This window comes from Oryctolagus cuniculus, chromosome 9 (genome assembly GCF_964237555.1).
Source record: "Oryctolagus cuniculus chromosome 9, mOryCun1.1, whole genome shotgun sequence".
In the NCBI taxonomy this organism is placed as follows: domain Eukaryota; kingdom Metazoa; phylum Chordata; class Mammalia; order Lagomorpha; family Leporidae; genus Oryctolagus; species Oryctolagus cuniculus.
In genome coordinates this window covers 89307846-89324295 of record NC_091440.1, presented here as the reverse complement: position 1 = coordinate 89324295, position 16450 = coordinate 89307846, and the positions used below count along the sequence as shown (strand labels likewise).

The following is a 16450-nucleotide window of genomic DNA, read 5'->3' as shown; positions in this document are numbered from 1 at the left end:
GAGGGCAGGAACTCTCAGTGGCTGCAGAGTGGCCCGAGTGGGGGTGCTGGGGCAGGTCACTGCCCACCACTGGGCCTATTCCTCACCAGCAAGACTGAAGCTGAGCCCCTACTCCTGACATATCCAGTGTAGGCTTGGTGAGGCCCGAGGCTCTCTCCCTCAGCCTGCAGTTCCTCGATCTTTCCTTTGAAGGCTGCAAAGCAACTCATTGCTAAAGATTAACTCATGTAATACGGGAGTGATGTAATGATAAGGGTAAGCCGGTGGAACCACAGAGATTCAGGACTCAGTCACCACCTCTACAGCTATCCCAATACCACACTCTATTTTGTCTGTTTGCTCAGACAGAGTAACCCAAAATCCATCCAGGGACCCCAAACCTGAGCTTGCTTTGCCATCACAAAGAACACTCTGGCTCCTGTCACCAACCCATCAGTAGAAGGCCTTGACCTGCACACCTTGACGGGCACACGTGCTGATCCTTGACTGCAGCTCACTTCAGAACAGACTCCTGCTCTCTTCCACCACCCTGTTGCTGCGTGCAGTTGGGAAAGAGGACTCAGTCTTTGGGAATGCAAAGGGAAGTGGACAACAGCACGGTGGGTCTGCTCTGACTCCTGCCTTCCCCTTCGCAAGGCCCCAAAGGCCTCACCCGCACCCTGGGAAACCAAGTGAACCTGAATGAACTGAAAATCCCACAGTTCACAAAGGCCCAGCTCAGCACCAACCCTACACAGTCAACGCTGAGGCTTAGGCTACACTGTGCAGGAGCAATCTTCCCAAGAACTTGTGGAAAGAAGACCTTTTTATGGAGCAAAATCCTCAGCTAGGCAGAGCTCTCTGTGGCTGTCACAGGGTCCTCCCTGTTCTCCCATGCAGACCTCCAGGTCCCTCAAACAGCCCCCGGGGAGGGTGTATTAGACTAAAGCCTGGGAACAAACCCTGCCCATCTCCCCTGGCCCATCAGGACCCAGCCATGGCACTGAGTATGGCACTCACCAAGCAAAGCACTGTGCACAGAGCTGAGGGCACGATGGTAAAAATGGCCCACGTGTTCCTGCCCCATGAAGTGTATTCATAAAAATACATAATTACAAATGGTAACCACTATGAAAGAAAAGCATATGCTACTCTAACAACCCTATCAATCATTCACTCACTAAATATTCAGAGTGCCCACTGAGTGCCAGGTGTAAGGAAAGGGGTAAGCCAACAGCGTAAAGTAGAACAAGGAACCTGACCTAGATTACGAACCCAGAGGAGAGAAAGCACCATGCGGGTCAGGCCTGAAGAACACCCAAGAACTAACCAGAAAAAGAAGTGGGCAGGGAAAGGACTTTCCAACACCCTATGTTTTGGGGCCTTGGTATCCCCATCAGAGAAATGGGTCTGGAGAATATGGGTTTCCTTCTGGTCCCTTTGGTTTCCTCTGGTGAACATGTTAAAGACTGTGTTTAACTCATTATTTACTGGGGAAACAGTAAGATGTGAAGACCACTGAGAATCGTACAAATATGCAAGGAGGAAACAGGAAATGAATTTACAGAATGCTTACATCCCCCAGCCAGAAACCAAGTGCATTTCACTGGGAGAAATGCATTTGCCTTTCTATGGACGAAATCTTTTGTGTTAATACCTGTTTTCTACAACTTACATAGTTAGGAGGCAGCTCAAGACAATGGGGGAAATGCTTTTGGCCCATTTCAGAGTCTTTCTTTTTTTATAGAAAGCTTTTATTTAGTAAATATAAATTGCATAGGTACAGCTTTTGGATTATAGCAGTTCTTCCCCCCATAACCACCCTCCCACCCCCAACTGTCCCACCTCCTACTCCCTCTCCCATCCCATTCTTCATTAAGATTCACTTTTCATTATCTTTATATACACAAGTTCAACTCTATACTAAGTAAAGATTTCCACAGTTTGCACCCACACAGACACACAAAGTATAAAGTTCTGTTTGAAGACTAGTTTTACCATTAATTCTCATAGTACAACACATTAAGGACAGAGATCATACATGGGGAGTAAGTACACAGTGACTCCTGTTGTTGATTTAACAATTGACACTCTTATTTATGACGTCAGTAATCACCGAGGCTCTTGTCATGAGCTGCCAAGGCTATGAAAGCCTCGAGTTCACAAACTCCGACATAATTTAGACAGGGCCCTAATCAAAGAGGAAGTTCTCTCCTCCCTTCAGAGAAAGGTACCTCCTTCTTTGATGGCCCCTTCTTTCCATCAGGATCTCATTCACAGAGATCTTTCATGTAGGTCACTTTTTGCCACAGTGTCTTGACTCTCCATGCCTGAAATGCTCTCATGGGCATTTCAGATCCGAATGCCTTAAAGGATGATTCATTTCGGTCTTTCACACTTTCCTCTCTGATTTCCTGACATTCTTCCTGCCTGTGAGAATAATCTCCAGAATATTCTTTGATACAAAAACAGGGCTGAGCTCATTAGACTGAACTGTCTGTTCCTACAGGTGCGGCAAAAGTGTTCATTACCAGCTAAGCCTCCTTACATTTCCTGCACAAATATAAAGCCACCAAGGTCACAAAATCAACTTCCACCTGGAAATCGTCATAAGGAATCTCAGAGTGGACCTCTGAAAGCTTCTCTGATTTGCTATCCAGAGGGCAGGAAGCCAACAACAGGAAACTCATGAGGTCTCACCTGCAGTGTATATAAGGGAGCATGGCCCCTATGGAGAGAAATGCAGGCCCATCGAATGCCAAGCACAAAGGCTGTGCATTCAGAGCTTGCACTAGCACAGGACTCACCCAGAGATTCAAAAGCAACCAGAGGGGAAAAGCTCCACGAAGAAGATAAAGGCAAGGCCACAGGCAGGCCCTGCAAGCAGGCTGTCGGCCTGTGGAGCTGCATACCAGTGGAGGAGAACTGAACAGCCCACTAATTACAGGTGCCTTTCATTTTCTCTGACTAGTCACGGGACAAAAAACCAGGGAATCTGTCAGTTATTCAAGCTCCAGCCATTTGGGGCTGATAATTATGGAAGTCATTCCCCTACCCGTCTGCCAGCCAGCAGCTGCCTCCCTGGGCTGTTTGCTGCAGGTGTGATCAGAGTTCTGTTTTTATCCGTGACCCTCCAGTATCTGTGCATCTATTCAGGCTCTTACTCACATCCCCCAAATATAGTACATGTCTGGGCCTGCCAGGATGTGACCTTGACCATACTGTGATCCAGTTTTCCTAGGAAGATTCTGTGGACTTTGCTCCATGAGGTCAACTTCAGTTCCTCTAAACGTAGCATGTCATAGCTAATGACATGGGCGTCAGTCACAAACATGGCTCATGTGACCAATCTTTCCAATTACATCCTAGTTTTTAGATTAAGGACACAAATGGGGGCCGGTGTTGTGGCATAGCAGGTAAAGCTGCTGCTAAGATGTCTACATCGCATATAGGGGCTGTTCCAATTCCGATCCAGCTCCCTAATGTGCCCAGGATGGCAGCGGAGTATGGCCCAAGTGCTTGGGTCCCTGCTCCCATGTGGGAGACCTGGAAGAAGCTCCTGGCTGCTGGCATTGGCCTGGCCCAGCCCTGGCTGTTGTAGCCATTTGGGCAGATGGAAGATTCTCTCTCTCTCTCTCTTTCTCTCTCTCTCCAACTCTGCCTTTCAAATAAAATAAACACATCTTTTTAAAAATAAAGGACACAAATGCTAGTTCCTTTAAAAAATTAAAAATAGAATTTCCATTTGATCTTGATTTCTGCCTCTGAGTATACATGCAAAAGAACTGAGAGCAGGGTCTTGAACAGCTTTTGGTACACTAATGTTCTTTGCAGCATTGCTCACAATAGCTGAAAGGTAGAAACGGCCTGAATGTCCATCAGTGGACATTCAAGAAAATGTGGTATACACATACTATGGAACGTTATGTAACCTTAAAAAGAATGAAAATTCAGCACATGCTACAACCTAGAAAAGCGCTGCTAAGCAAAATAATCCAGTCACAAAAGGACAAATATTGTGTGAGTCTATTTCTAATAGTACTTAAGGTAATAAAATTCACAGAAAAAGTGTTCAATGGTTGCCAAGGGGGTGGAGATGGGTGGAGAACGGGGTGTTAATGTTTAATGCATAGAGTTTCAGTTTAGAAGGCTCAAAGAGTTCTGGAGATGTGAATGTACTTAATGCCACTGAACTATGGTTACAAATGATCAGGAGCAGACCTGTAGCTCAGCAGTTAAGGAGCCCACCTCCCACAAGAGTGCCAGGCTTTGTTTTCTGCTCCTGTTCCTGATTCCAGCTTCCTGCTAATGAAGACAGGGGGAGGGGAGGCAGCTCAGGTAGTTGGGTCCCTGAGGGGAACCTGATCACAGAGGGGAACCAGATCAAGTTCCTGGCTCCTGCTTTGGTCTAGTCCAGCCATTTGGGGCATTTGGAGAGTGAACCAGCAAATAGGAGCTCTCTCATTTTCTGTCTCAAACAAAATAAAAATAAAATTAAAAACCTGGTTAAAATGGCAAATCTTCTATCAAATTTATCCACAATAAAAAATTTCTTTGAAAAAGGACAGATTCTTTATGCTGAACCTATGTAAAAAGTCCCTCATACATTTAGAAAACAGAAGTTAAAACATCAACAATTCCCCCATCAGTGCTTTTGGTCCAGTCCAAGTCATGTTCTCAGGATTTGGGACCAGCAGTCCGCTTTCATAACACTATAACCCTTCCCACTTAGAAAGAACCCTGGAAATCCTGCCCCAGGGCACTGGTGGGCTCTGAAGTTGCCAAAGAGATGTTAGAACAACAGCCTGGTTCAGCTAGTACAGTCCTTTCCTACAAGGTTCTGATTCTTTCCTTTGTTGAAGACGCACATACACAGAGGCACAAAATCCCCAAACTATCTATAGAGGACCAAGACTGACTATCTCTGATTTCTTTTTCCGACCAACACGACCAGAAGAGTGAAGAGTCAAATTCTCTTCTGGGGTCCTATCCATAACGACTTCATAACATGTGGTATGCATTTCCCCTGAAGACAAAAGTGTATTATGTGCAGCAAGGCCACTCCTATTATGCCCACAATTTCTGGATATTTACACTGATAGCATTTTATCTACACAAACACCACCAGAGGTTTCAGGAGTCCCTCTACTAATGGGACAACTACTCTTGGCTACTCATAGCTCTTAGGATAGGAAGACTTAAATCTAATTTTGTTTATGGTATGTTTCTTCTTATAAGGTGGATGACTAAACCTATGTGACTCTCCAGGGACCCTCTGAGAGTCTCAATGCTAATTTCAAATATAAAGTGTCTTGTAACCGATAGAATAAATAAAGGGGAGAGTGATCCAACATGGGAAGCGAGATACTCAGCAGACTCATAGAATGGCAGATGTCCTAAATAGCACTCTGGCCTCAGAATCAGCTCTAAAGCCATTTGGATCTGGCTGAAAAGCCCATGAGAGTATTTCAGGCATGGAAAGCCAAGACACTCTGGCAAAAAGATCTCTGTGAGTGAGATCCTAGTGGAAAGAACAGGTCTTCAAAGAAGGAGGTACCTTTCTCTGAAGGGAGGAGAGAACCTCCACTTTGACTATGACCTTGTCTAAACAAGATAAGAGTCGGAGAACTCAGAGGGCTTCCATAGCCTTGGAAACTCATGACTGGAGCATAGGGAGATTACTGATGCCATAGACAGGAGTGTCAGTTGGTAAAGTCAACAACAGGAGTCACTGTGCACTTACTCCTCATGTAGGATCTCTGTCCTTAGTGTGCTGTACATTGAGATTTAATGCTATAACGAGTACTCAAACAGTATATTTCACTTTGTGTTTCTATGGGGGTGCAAACTGTTGAAATCTTTACTTAATGCATACTAAACTGATCTTCTATAAAAAAAAAAAGAAAGAAATTATCAATTCCCAACTTGACTCTCACTGGGATTAAACATGACAATAAGTCTGATCTGATTTCATCATCATTTAAAAAATCATCTATTATTTTTCACTTTATGTTTCTGTGTGGGAGCAAACTGTTGAAATCTTTACTTAATGTATACTAAGCTAATCTTCTGTATATTAAGATAATCGAAAATGAATCTTGATGTGAATGGAAGGGGAGAGGGAGTGGGAAAGGGGAGGGTTGCGGGTGGGAAGGACAGTATGGGGGGAAGCCATTGTAATCCATAAGTCGTACTTTGGAAATTTATATTCTTAAAATAAAAGTTAAAAAAAAATATAAAGTGTTTTGAAAATTTTTCCCTTCTAAATGTAGGGTCCAATCTTTGGAAGGCAACATCAAAACCGCTGTCAAAGGCAAAGTGAATCCTGCGAGCCAAGATCTGGTTACCTATTAATGAAACTGGCAATTCTTGGCTCTCATAAATGGTGAACTTTTGTTCTTTGTCCTCCACCCTATTAAAAAAAATCAAGACCATAATGAAGTCAACATAAAGCACCAAAAATTCTGCCACTCACAATATCAGCTATGCATAGAGAAATAATCTTTCTCTTTGAATTCAAAAGCATCTGTGAGCGACAAAGAACACAGCACATTAAAGCGAGCAAATCTGCCTAACACTGTGGCATGTTTCATTGCTTCCTTTTGGACTCATATATTAAAATCCATGCAATAAAACTCAGTTTCCAAGTTTTGTCTTTCACTATACCCTCCCCAACCCCACACTCTAGAACACACCAGTAAATTACTTTAGGATACAGTATGTTTCAATAAACCCTAGGGTGCCTGAGACCCTCCTACAGAATCCATGAGGTCAAATATACTTCACAACAAACACAATAACAATTATCCATTATTATTATTATCTTCATTATTCCTCTCATTCCTGAGGTCACCCAGTGGGGCTGGGGTCTGTGGGCCCATCAGACATAGGTAGAATGTCCTGCACAGGCAGGCCGCCAGCTGTGGCTGGAAAACCTGTCTCCAGGCAGCCGGCATCTCCCCCACTCATAGCTTCTCCTGCAGCATGCGTGACCTTGCGGTTTTAAATCCCACCTTCAGGGTGGGTGCAATCTTTCACCAGAGCTGGCAGAGTAGGGGCTCAGCCCCTAAGGAGACAGGCTGTCTCCAGGAGACCCCCACTATCTCCATGAGCCCCAAGCCAATCAACATACCATATGTAAAACCCCCGTCCAAAGGGCACCCCCATAGAATGACCCAACAGAAAAAACAATAATGCTTTAAAAACCCTGAGCACTTCTCATCTGGTCTCCTCTCAGACCATATGCTTTTCTGTGAAATAAAAGTTTCTGCCTCTTTGCAAACTGTTTCCTGGATTTTTATTTCTATGCTAAGCTGAGGAAAAGAACCCATGAAACTGACTCCTGCAACCGCCTTCCCCTCCATGACTGGTAACAATTCTCACCCAAGAAAGCACACTGTGGAGTTTTCCAGAGGCTGGATGATGAAGAACTGCAATGAACTGAGAATCCATACATATTCCATTCAGCCAGACATTCAAGAGACTTGCAAATAAAAGCAACCACGGAGGCCGGCGCTGTGGTGTAGCAGGTAAAACCACCGCCTGCAGTACTGCATCCCATATGAGCGCTGGTTTGAGTCCTGGCTGTTCCACTTCCGATCCAGCTCTCTGCTATGGCCTGGGAAAGCAGTGTAAGATGGCCCACATCCTTGAGTCTCTGCACCCACATGGGAGACCTGGAAGAAGCTCCTGGCTCTTGGCTTCGGATCGATGCAGCTTTGGCTGCAACTCCCAACTGGGGAGTGACCCAGCAGTTGGAAGACTCTCTCTCTCTCACTCTCTCTCTCTGCGTGATTTTCAAACAAATAAATAAATCAATAAATCTTAAAAAAAGCAACCATGGTGGCCAGCCTTGTGGTACAGCAAATTAATAACCCACCATTTGCAACACCAGCATCCCATACAGAGCTCTGCTTTGAGTCCTGGCTGCTCCATTTCCGATCCAGCTCTCTGTTAATGTGCCTGGGGAAAGCAGTAGGAGCTGGCCCAAGTGTCTGAGTTCCTGCCCACCCATATTTGAGACCCAGATGGAGTTCCTGGTTCCTGGCTTCAGCCTGGTCCATCCTCAGCTGTAACAGCCATGTGGGGAGTGAACCAGAGAAAGGAAAATCTCTTTCTCTGTCTTTCCTTCTCTCTCTGTCATTGTGCCTTTCAAATAAGTAAAATAAATCTTAAAATTTTTTAACTGTTAAAGAACAATTTTTAAAATATTTTATTTATTTATTTATTTATTTATCAGGAAGACAAATTTGACTCTTCCCAGTGAGTGAACTGGTGGAGTCCAACCAGAGAAAGACATCAGCATGGGCAGAGAGCCTGTGGTCCCTGGCTGAGGGAAGGAGGAAGCCCAGGGCTCTTGGGCCTTATTTCTGGCTCTGCCCCCAGGGAACTGGACTCTCCTGCTCTGATGGCAGTGGTGAGGGGAGTAGGGAGTGGGCTGTCTTCTTGTAGCTCTCTGCTGCTGGTTTTCCATTCATAAAAGTAGATGTTAGAATTGGAAGGCACCTTAGGAATTCACATTGTTAAGAAACTGGTTATGTCACCTTGCTAGTTCCTTCATTAGCTGAATGAATTCTTTTGAGACATGTTCGTTTTATCATTTTATATTTGTATAAAGATTGTTTCACTTAAAAATTGTCCTTGGGGCTGGTGCCGTAGTATAGTGGGTAACCTGTGGTGCTGGCATATCCCATATGGGCACCGATTTGAGTCCCACTGCTCCACTTCTGATCCAGCTCCCTGCTAATGTGCCTGGGAAGGCAGTGGAAGATGGCCCAAGTCCTTGGGTCCCTGCTCCTACATGGGAGAACCAGAAGAAACTCCTGGCTCCTGGCTTTGAAGCAGCCTGGCTCCAGCCATTGCAGTCATTTGGGGAGTGAACCAGTGGATAGAACATCTCTCTCTATATATATCTATTTATCTATCTTTCTTTCTAACTCTGCCTTTCAAATAAATAAAATACTGAAAAAGAAAAATTTTAAATGTGGTATATCCATTTCAATAAAATATTATTCAGCCAAAAGAAGGAATGAAACACTGCTCCGAGCTACAACATGGATGATCCTTGAAAACCTTATGCTGGTCACAGAGGAACACAGAGTGGTGCTGGCATTGCTGAGCAGCAGCTCAAGTCACCACCTGTGGCACTGGCATCCCACTGGAGCATCAGGTCCAGTTCTTGCTGCTCCACTTCAGATCTAGCTTCCTGCTAATGCGCCTGGAAAAGCAGCAGAAAATGGTGGGTCCCTACCAGCCACGTGGAAGACCCAGAGGATGGGAGATCTCTTTTTTTCTGATACTCTGCCTTTCAAATAAATAAATTTTTAAAATGAAAAAAAAAAAGAACATATAGTGCATGATTGCATTTATATGACATATCCACAACAGTACGCAAAGTCATAGAGAAAAAGCTTGATTAGGGTTTCCCAGGGTGGGAAGGTGGGAAGGCAGGAAGAAAGCAAAGTTATCAATTATGTGAAAAAAGTTTCTTTCTGGGGTGCTGTAATGTCCTAAAATTAGACTGTGGTGATGACTGCATTGCTCTGAATATACTAAGCACCTGTCAACTGTATACTTAAATGGATGAATTTTGTGATATATGAAATACATTCCAAATGAGTTAAATTTTTAAAAATTTTATTCATTTATTTGAAAGTCACAGAGACAGAAAGAGTGCTTCCATCCACTGGTTCACTCTCCAAATGCCCACAACAGCCAGGTCTGGGCCAGGCTGAAGCCAGGAGCCCAGAACTCAATCCCACATGAGAAACAGGGATCCACCACTCCAGTCGTCTCCTGCTGCCTCCCAGGGTATGCATTAAGAGAAAGCTGGGGGGCCTGGCACTGTAGCATAGCGGGTAAAGCCGCTGCCTGAAGTGTCAGCATCCTATATAGAACCAGCTGCTCCACTTCCGATCCAGCTCTCTGCTATGGCCTAGGAAAGCAGTAGAAGATGGCCCAAGTCCTTGGGCCCCTGCACCTGCATAGGAGACATGGAAGAAGCTCCTGGCTCCTGGCTTCATATAGGCGCAGCTCCAGCCAGCCATTATAGCCAATTAGGGAGTGAAGCAGCGGATGGAAGACCTCTCTTTCTCTCTCTCTCTGCCTCTCCTTCTCTCTGTGTAATTCTGACTTTCAGATAAATAAATAAATCTTTAAAAGAGAGAGAGAGCGAGAAAGCTGGGATCAGAGTGGAGCTGGGACAGAAACCCAGGCACGCTGATATAGGATGTGGTAATCTCAAGAGAGGGTAAGAGGGCCAGCAACATGACCAGAGGAGCCTGTGGTGGGTAACAGCAGCTCTCCATGGCCTGGCAGAAAACTCTTTCCTCATCTGCAGAGGGATCGCAACCCACAGCCGGGGAGAAGGCAGGCCTCTGTGAAGACGCTGCCACTGTGGTCCCTCACAGGTGAAACACCACCCATGGAGCTCCTCCAGCAGGGGCTCTGAACCAGTCCCTGGTCAGCCAGGCAAGGAAGGGTTTGGAGGTCAGATGCATTCCAGGGTGTAAGGAGAAACACAGGGAAGGAAAAGCAGCTTTTGGAGGCAGTGGATCCCAGGTGTCAGGTGGTCTCCCAGCCAGGAGCCAGCCTCCCCTTGCCTGGGCCACAGGTGAAGTCAGGTTTGGGCTATAAGAGGAATGGAGATGCCCAGCAGGTGGGGAGGGTGTGATGGGCTGCAGGAAGCACCCTTGCCACAGCTGTGTTGTCACCGCCCCTGGAATCAGCCAGCCTGCATCAGCTAGCTGCCCAGAGCCACACCACCTCCCTTCCCAGGGCCACGTGAGGAAGCCCTCCTGGGAAGTTCTGTGGGAGGCTGTGATCAAGCTTCTTTTATGGCCTCAGCCTCAGCAGGGCCTACCTGGATTCCAGAGTAGCTGTGCAGTGCTGGGCCCAGGCAAGGAAGGGAGTCAGTCCCCGAAGCAGTGACCTCCAGCACGCCAAGCTCAGAGTTCCTCCAACCAGATGCCAGAGAGGCCTCCTCCTTCCTGTCTCTGGGAGATGCTTGCCTAGTACAGAGGCCTCTCCCAGCCCCCTCGGATGCCAGGTCTGACTTCACAGATGGTGCCTTCTGTATTAATAACACACTGAGCTAAGCTGAGCGTGGCAGATGGTGGGTGGGACTCATGCATGCAGCAGGCTGCCTCCAGACTGTGTCATGTACATTCCAGAGGCATCTCATGATCATAGAAACTGAGTTCCTCGGCAACAGATCATGGGCCTGCACTGACCCCAGAGGTACACACGTCTGCCATCTGCCAGGTGTCTTCATGCCACAGCCCCTTTCCACTCCCATCTACTACCCCATGCCTGGCACCCACCGCCAGGTCCCCTGCTCTGACCTCAGTTGGCTCTGCAGAATGGATATGAACCCCAGAGAAGCTCCAGTCCTTAACTTCACCTGCCTAGTAAGAGGCCCGTGAGGGCCGGTGTTGCAGCACAGTGGGTAAAGCCGTGGATTGTGATGCCAGCATCCCATAACAGTGCTGGTTCAATTCCTGGCTGTTCTGCTTCTGATCCAGCTAGCACACCTGAGAAAGCAGTGGAAGTTCTCCCAAGTATTTGGGCCCCTGCCACCCAGGTGGAAGACCTGGATGGAGTTCCAGTCTCCTGACTTTGACCTGGATTAGTCCCAGCTGTTGCAGTCATTTAGGAGTGAATCAGAGGATCTTTCCTCTCTCTCTCTCTCTCTCTCTCTCTCTCTCTCTCTGCTGTCATTCTGTCTTTCAAATAAATATTTTCTTAAAAAAATAAATACATACATAAAAAAGGCCTATGTACTCCTGGTCCCCAGAGGAGCCCCTAAAGTTGGAAAGGTCATATCTGCCTTCGAATCCACAGCGTGACTTCACTTTCCCCATCTGTAAAAAGGGCTACTCCCTGCCTTGTGAGGACCACATGAGAAAACAGGGAAGGTGCCCAGCATGTACCGGCCATTAAAAAGACCCTTCCCCTCTCTGTGGCTTAGGACAGTGTGGGGGACCCAAGCAGGAGCACCTAAGGCATGTCCCAGTCCAGGCCCAGAGTTGTGGCCAGCTGAACATAGGTCCAGGCACAAATCACTCATGAGAAACAGCCCCCACAGCACCTACGCTTCCTATCTACACAGCTTGCAGAATTACTGCAAGAATTAATATGAACTAGTGCCCCAACTCAAGATGGTTTGACTCACAATGTCTTCACTTTACAATGGAAAGTGTAGCCATACAGCCATTCTGTTTCTGACTCTGGGATGGCAGTCAATAAATTACACAGAACAGGCTTTGTGTGAAATGCCTGTGCCCAACCACAGGCCAGGCCAAACTACAAGGTGTGGTATGTTAGGTGCACTAAATGAATTTGTTTAATTTTTTAAAAATTTTATTTAAGAGGCAGAGATGGAGTTCCCATTCACTGGTTCACTCCCCAAATGCCTGCACTGGTTGGGCCTCAGTTGTGAATCAGGAACTCAATCCAAGTCTCCACATGGGTGGTAGGAACCCAATCACTTGAGCCATCACTGCTGCCTCCCAGGACCTGCATTAGCAGAAAGGTAGAGCTGGGTATTGAACACCCATGTACTGCAACAGGGGACGTGGTCAACCCGGCCAAATGCCTGCCCTAACATGCATTTTCAACTTAGAATATTTTCAACTTACTGTGAGTTTATCAAGATGTAATCCCAGTGTAAGTCAGGGAGCACCTGTACAACAAGCACAGGGAGATTCAGCAAGTTGGATCCTACACACAGACACACAGACACACATACTGCACTTGGACCTGCAAAGACCAGCCTACCCTTGACCCAGGCCACAGGACTCAGAGGTTTGTTAACTCATGAAGGAGCCAGTGCTCAAGGCAGGCTCTGCCTTGCCCAACTGTCAGCAGCACAGCCATCAGCATGGCTGGGGGAATCTCATCCACAACAGCAGAAGCCCTGGCAGGAAGACCCAGGTGACAGGCCTCTCCCCACATGGCCGCAGACTCACTTCTGTGCAGCCCCCTCTTGCCCATGGCCACCAGGACAGAACATCTGTCATTCTGGTGAGTTCAACCCCACTCAAGTCTGCTCCAGGATTTGAATGGTGGTCTCTTCCCTTTCAAACCCCTTCCTTCTCTCTCCCAAAACCCCTAAGCTGAGAAGACTCAGTAAGGCCCACTTGCTTCACGAGGGCAGTGTAATTCAAACAACCCACTTCCTTGTTTTCTTAGCTGGTGGCTTCTATGTCTCCTGGACATAACACTTGAAACGCCAACCAAGAATTTAATTTGCAAACCATCAGCACCTCCAGAAATGGCTGCTTTATGGTTAATTTCGACAATCTTGTTTGTCTTTTAGTTGAAACTTCCCTATTTGGACTAAGGCAGAGAGGAGGAGGAAGGAAATAAAGACTGTGAGAGGGGGAGGGGCTGTAGGAGGCTGCTAGGGTGCCCTTGACACTGCCCTACTAAACCTGCACACTGTCCCCGCCCAACTCTGGCTTCCTTGCAACCCAGCTGGGAAGGCAGGTGCACAGAAAGGCATGCACTCTGTTTCTCACCCAGCAGGTCTAGGCGATGGACTGGAGGAGTGGGAGGTCTGGGCCTCCACGCAGGACAGTGCAAGGTGGAGTGTGGAGCCTGACACCCTTGGCTGTGACCCTGGGCAAGTAACTCTCCTTGCTTGTTTCCCCACCTGAAGAATGAGGACAATAACCCGGTCTCTAATTACTGTGATGTCTGAGCTGATGAGCACACAGAGCCTTTTTACCTGTGTCTGTGGCACATAGCAAGCTCCGTGTGTTACAACTGACCAAGCCCTTCCTCCTCTCTTCAGACTCAATCAGCTGCCTGCTTCAAACCTGCATCAATGGCTTAGCACAAGGGCACAAGTGGCCCCTTTGGTAACTAGCAGGTGTGGCAGTTGAGGAGCTGAAATCAGGTCCTGTGTTTGGAAGCCCAGTGGGGTGGGCAGGGACACTGCTGCCCAAGCTGCCCTTTCAGCCCCTACCTAGTGCATCCTGACCACAGGAACAGGCACGGAAACACTCCCAGTGGCCACAGCTCCAGAGCAAGTCTTTTCGTGAGCCAACAGCATAGAGTCTGTGCCTGGGTACCAGCACCAGGACTCTCCCTGTCCTGTGAGGATGGCGCTGGGCTTTGAACACTGACACTCACAGCGTCCTGCTCAGTCTCCACCTGTCCACTTCACATTAGAGACAGAAGAAAACTGGAATTCTACTTATCTGAAGGCTCTGACATCAAATGCCCACCCTAGAGCTCCACCCGCAGAAACTTTCAAAGCCACCTTCCTCCTGGTTCTGAGACCAGATTCTCTTGCAGAGAGTCATCGCTGACTCCCAGGGGACTCTGGGGCCCTGGTGCAGAGTCTGCTTCAACAAAGGACAGCCCAGGAGATATGCCTGTGTCTCCATTTCAGGGTGAGTCAAGTGCGCTGCCTGGGTGGAGATGGAATGTGGAAAAACATCTTTTGGGGCTTCCCCCAGCTCTCCTAGTGCAGTCACAGGGTCGCAGAGTCGTGTGAGAAGCTCCCTGCTGGTCCCTGCCCTGTGCCTCCCCACCTCCCCGGGTCTGTCACAGACCATCTGCCATCCCAGGAGGCCCAGGCCCAAACCCACCTCCAAAGGCCTCTCTGTGTTGCTCAAGCCACTCCCTCACTGCCAGCACTATGGTGCCATCACGACCCCAGCTCCAGGTGCACATTCATATTTGTGAGTTGCAGAAACGAAACTGTGTCAGCTCAGCCACTCAGTGATGAGGGTCTCTGAGTTCTCCCAAGAACGCCTGAGGTCATTCGGTCACTCAACGCATCACTCAACCCATTCAAAACACTGTTTCCTACAGTAGCTATCAGCACATCATTTCAAACCACCTCCAAGTCACTGGAGGGAATGCCTTGTCCCCTCTGGCCACACGGGCCCTGCAGGTGCAGAGAAAGTGCTTTGGATCAGAGTTTAAGGTTTAAATCTGGTCTGGGGTTTGGGCCCTGCCGTGGGTCCGGGAGGATCTAAACGGCCCCTTCCCATCGGTTTTTGCATCTCTGGAGTTGGCCCAGGGCCCCTCACTCACTCGCTGCCCGCGCGCTCGGGGCCACGTGTCATGTGGAGGAGACAAAGCCTCCTCCTGCCCTCCAAGGGGTGCGCCGCTTCCGCAAGACAGGGCTGCTCCTGCGCCAGGCCAGCTCCAGGAAGGTGCCCCTCCGGCGGCGTCGCAGCCACTCCGAAGCAGACCCAGGCGGGAGTGGTTGCTGAAGTGTGGACGTCGGGGGCGGCACCCTACGGCCCAGTCTGCTCTCCCCTCCCCGGGCTACCACAGGGCGCAGGGGGGCTGGGTTCGGCCCAGGGGGAGCTGACGAGTGGCGGACCCTGAACTGGAGCTCACCGCGGACCCCGAAGGCGCGGGGGAGGGAGCGCAAGCCGGGGCGCCCGCCAGCAGGAGAGGCTACTCACCAGCCAGCCGCCGCCGCGGGCCGTGCGCGAAGTCCCCTGGGCTCGAGGACGCAGCTCGCAGCCGGCAGCTTCCTTTCTACACCGCACGCACGCCCCGCCCCGCCCGGGCCCGCCCCCTGCCTCCCCGCGCGGGTTCCCGCAGCGCGGGACTCCCGGGCCCCGGCGAGGGCTCGCGGGGAAAGGGGGATCCGATTCCGGCCTGGCGCTCCGGTTGGGAAGAAGTTGGATGACGGGGCTGAGTCGCAACGCCAGACGGCAGCTGTCCCAACAGAGTCAGGGAAGGTGGCCCCTCCCTCCAGCGACGCCTTCTCGTGGTGCTCTGCCTTCAGAGTAACCCCTAGGAGAGCAATTCTGGAAACTTCGAAGGATGGAAACGTCTGGTAAAGGCATGAGGACCAAGGGTCATCTGAGCCCCTACTCACCAGTCCTCTGTCCGGAGGAGTCCACAGTTGGCACCTGCAGCGCACCCCAAAGGAGGAACGCACGTGACCCCAACAAAAAAGAAACAGAAACAGGAAAGCAAGTTTCTGGAAAGGAGGAGGAAGCAAATAGGGCCGAGAAACTTGCTATAAATGAACATAGGAACAGAAACTAAATAAAAACTAATGATAAAAGTAGGGGAGGCTGGAAAAAAAACATATAGTTGTATTAAAATAATAAAATCAGTGATTTTCTTCTTTGTACATTTTTTGTACTTGCCAGTTTTTCTTAAATGACTATGGCAGGGTTGGTGCTGTGGCATAGCTGGTTAACGCCCTGGTCTGCAAAGCTGGCATTACATGTGGACAGCGATCTGAATCCTGGCTGCTCCACTTCCAATCCACCTCTCTGCTAATGCACCTGGGAAAGCAGCGGAGGAAAGCCCACGTCCTTGGGCCCCTGCACACAGGTGGGAGACCTGGAAGCAGCTCCTGGCTCCAGTAACCTCAGCTCCAGCCATTGCAGCCATTTGGGGAGTGAACCAGCAGATGGAAGACCTATCTCTCTGTAACTCTTTCAAATAAATAAATCTTCTTTAAACATTTAAAAAATGACTATGACAC

General features: G+C 48.5%; 1 protein-coding gene across 3 annotated transcripts in view; it reads right to left on the bottom strand.

The window, feature by feature from the left end:
- Window positions 1-15941, bottom strand: part of BID (BH3 interacting domain death agonist) — a 35339-nt gene extending 19398 nt beyond the window's left edge. The window contains exons 1-2 of one of the 3 annotated variants that reach the window (XM_008250129.4): window positions 15408-15680; window positions 12618-12661 (exon numbers count right to left, since the gene is read on the bottom strand). The gene's annotated coding sequence lies outside the window, so the exon portion shown is untranslated. The other 2 variants (XM_008250130.4, XM_008250128.4) reach the window with 2 other exon arrangements.
- Between the last annotated feature and the right edge of the window lie 509 nt (window positions 15942-16450).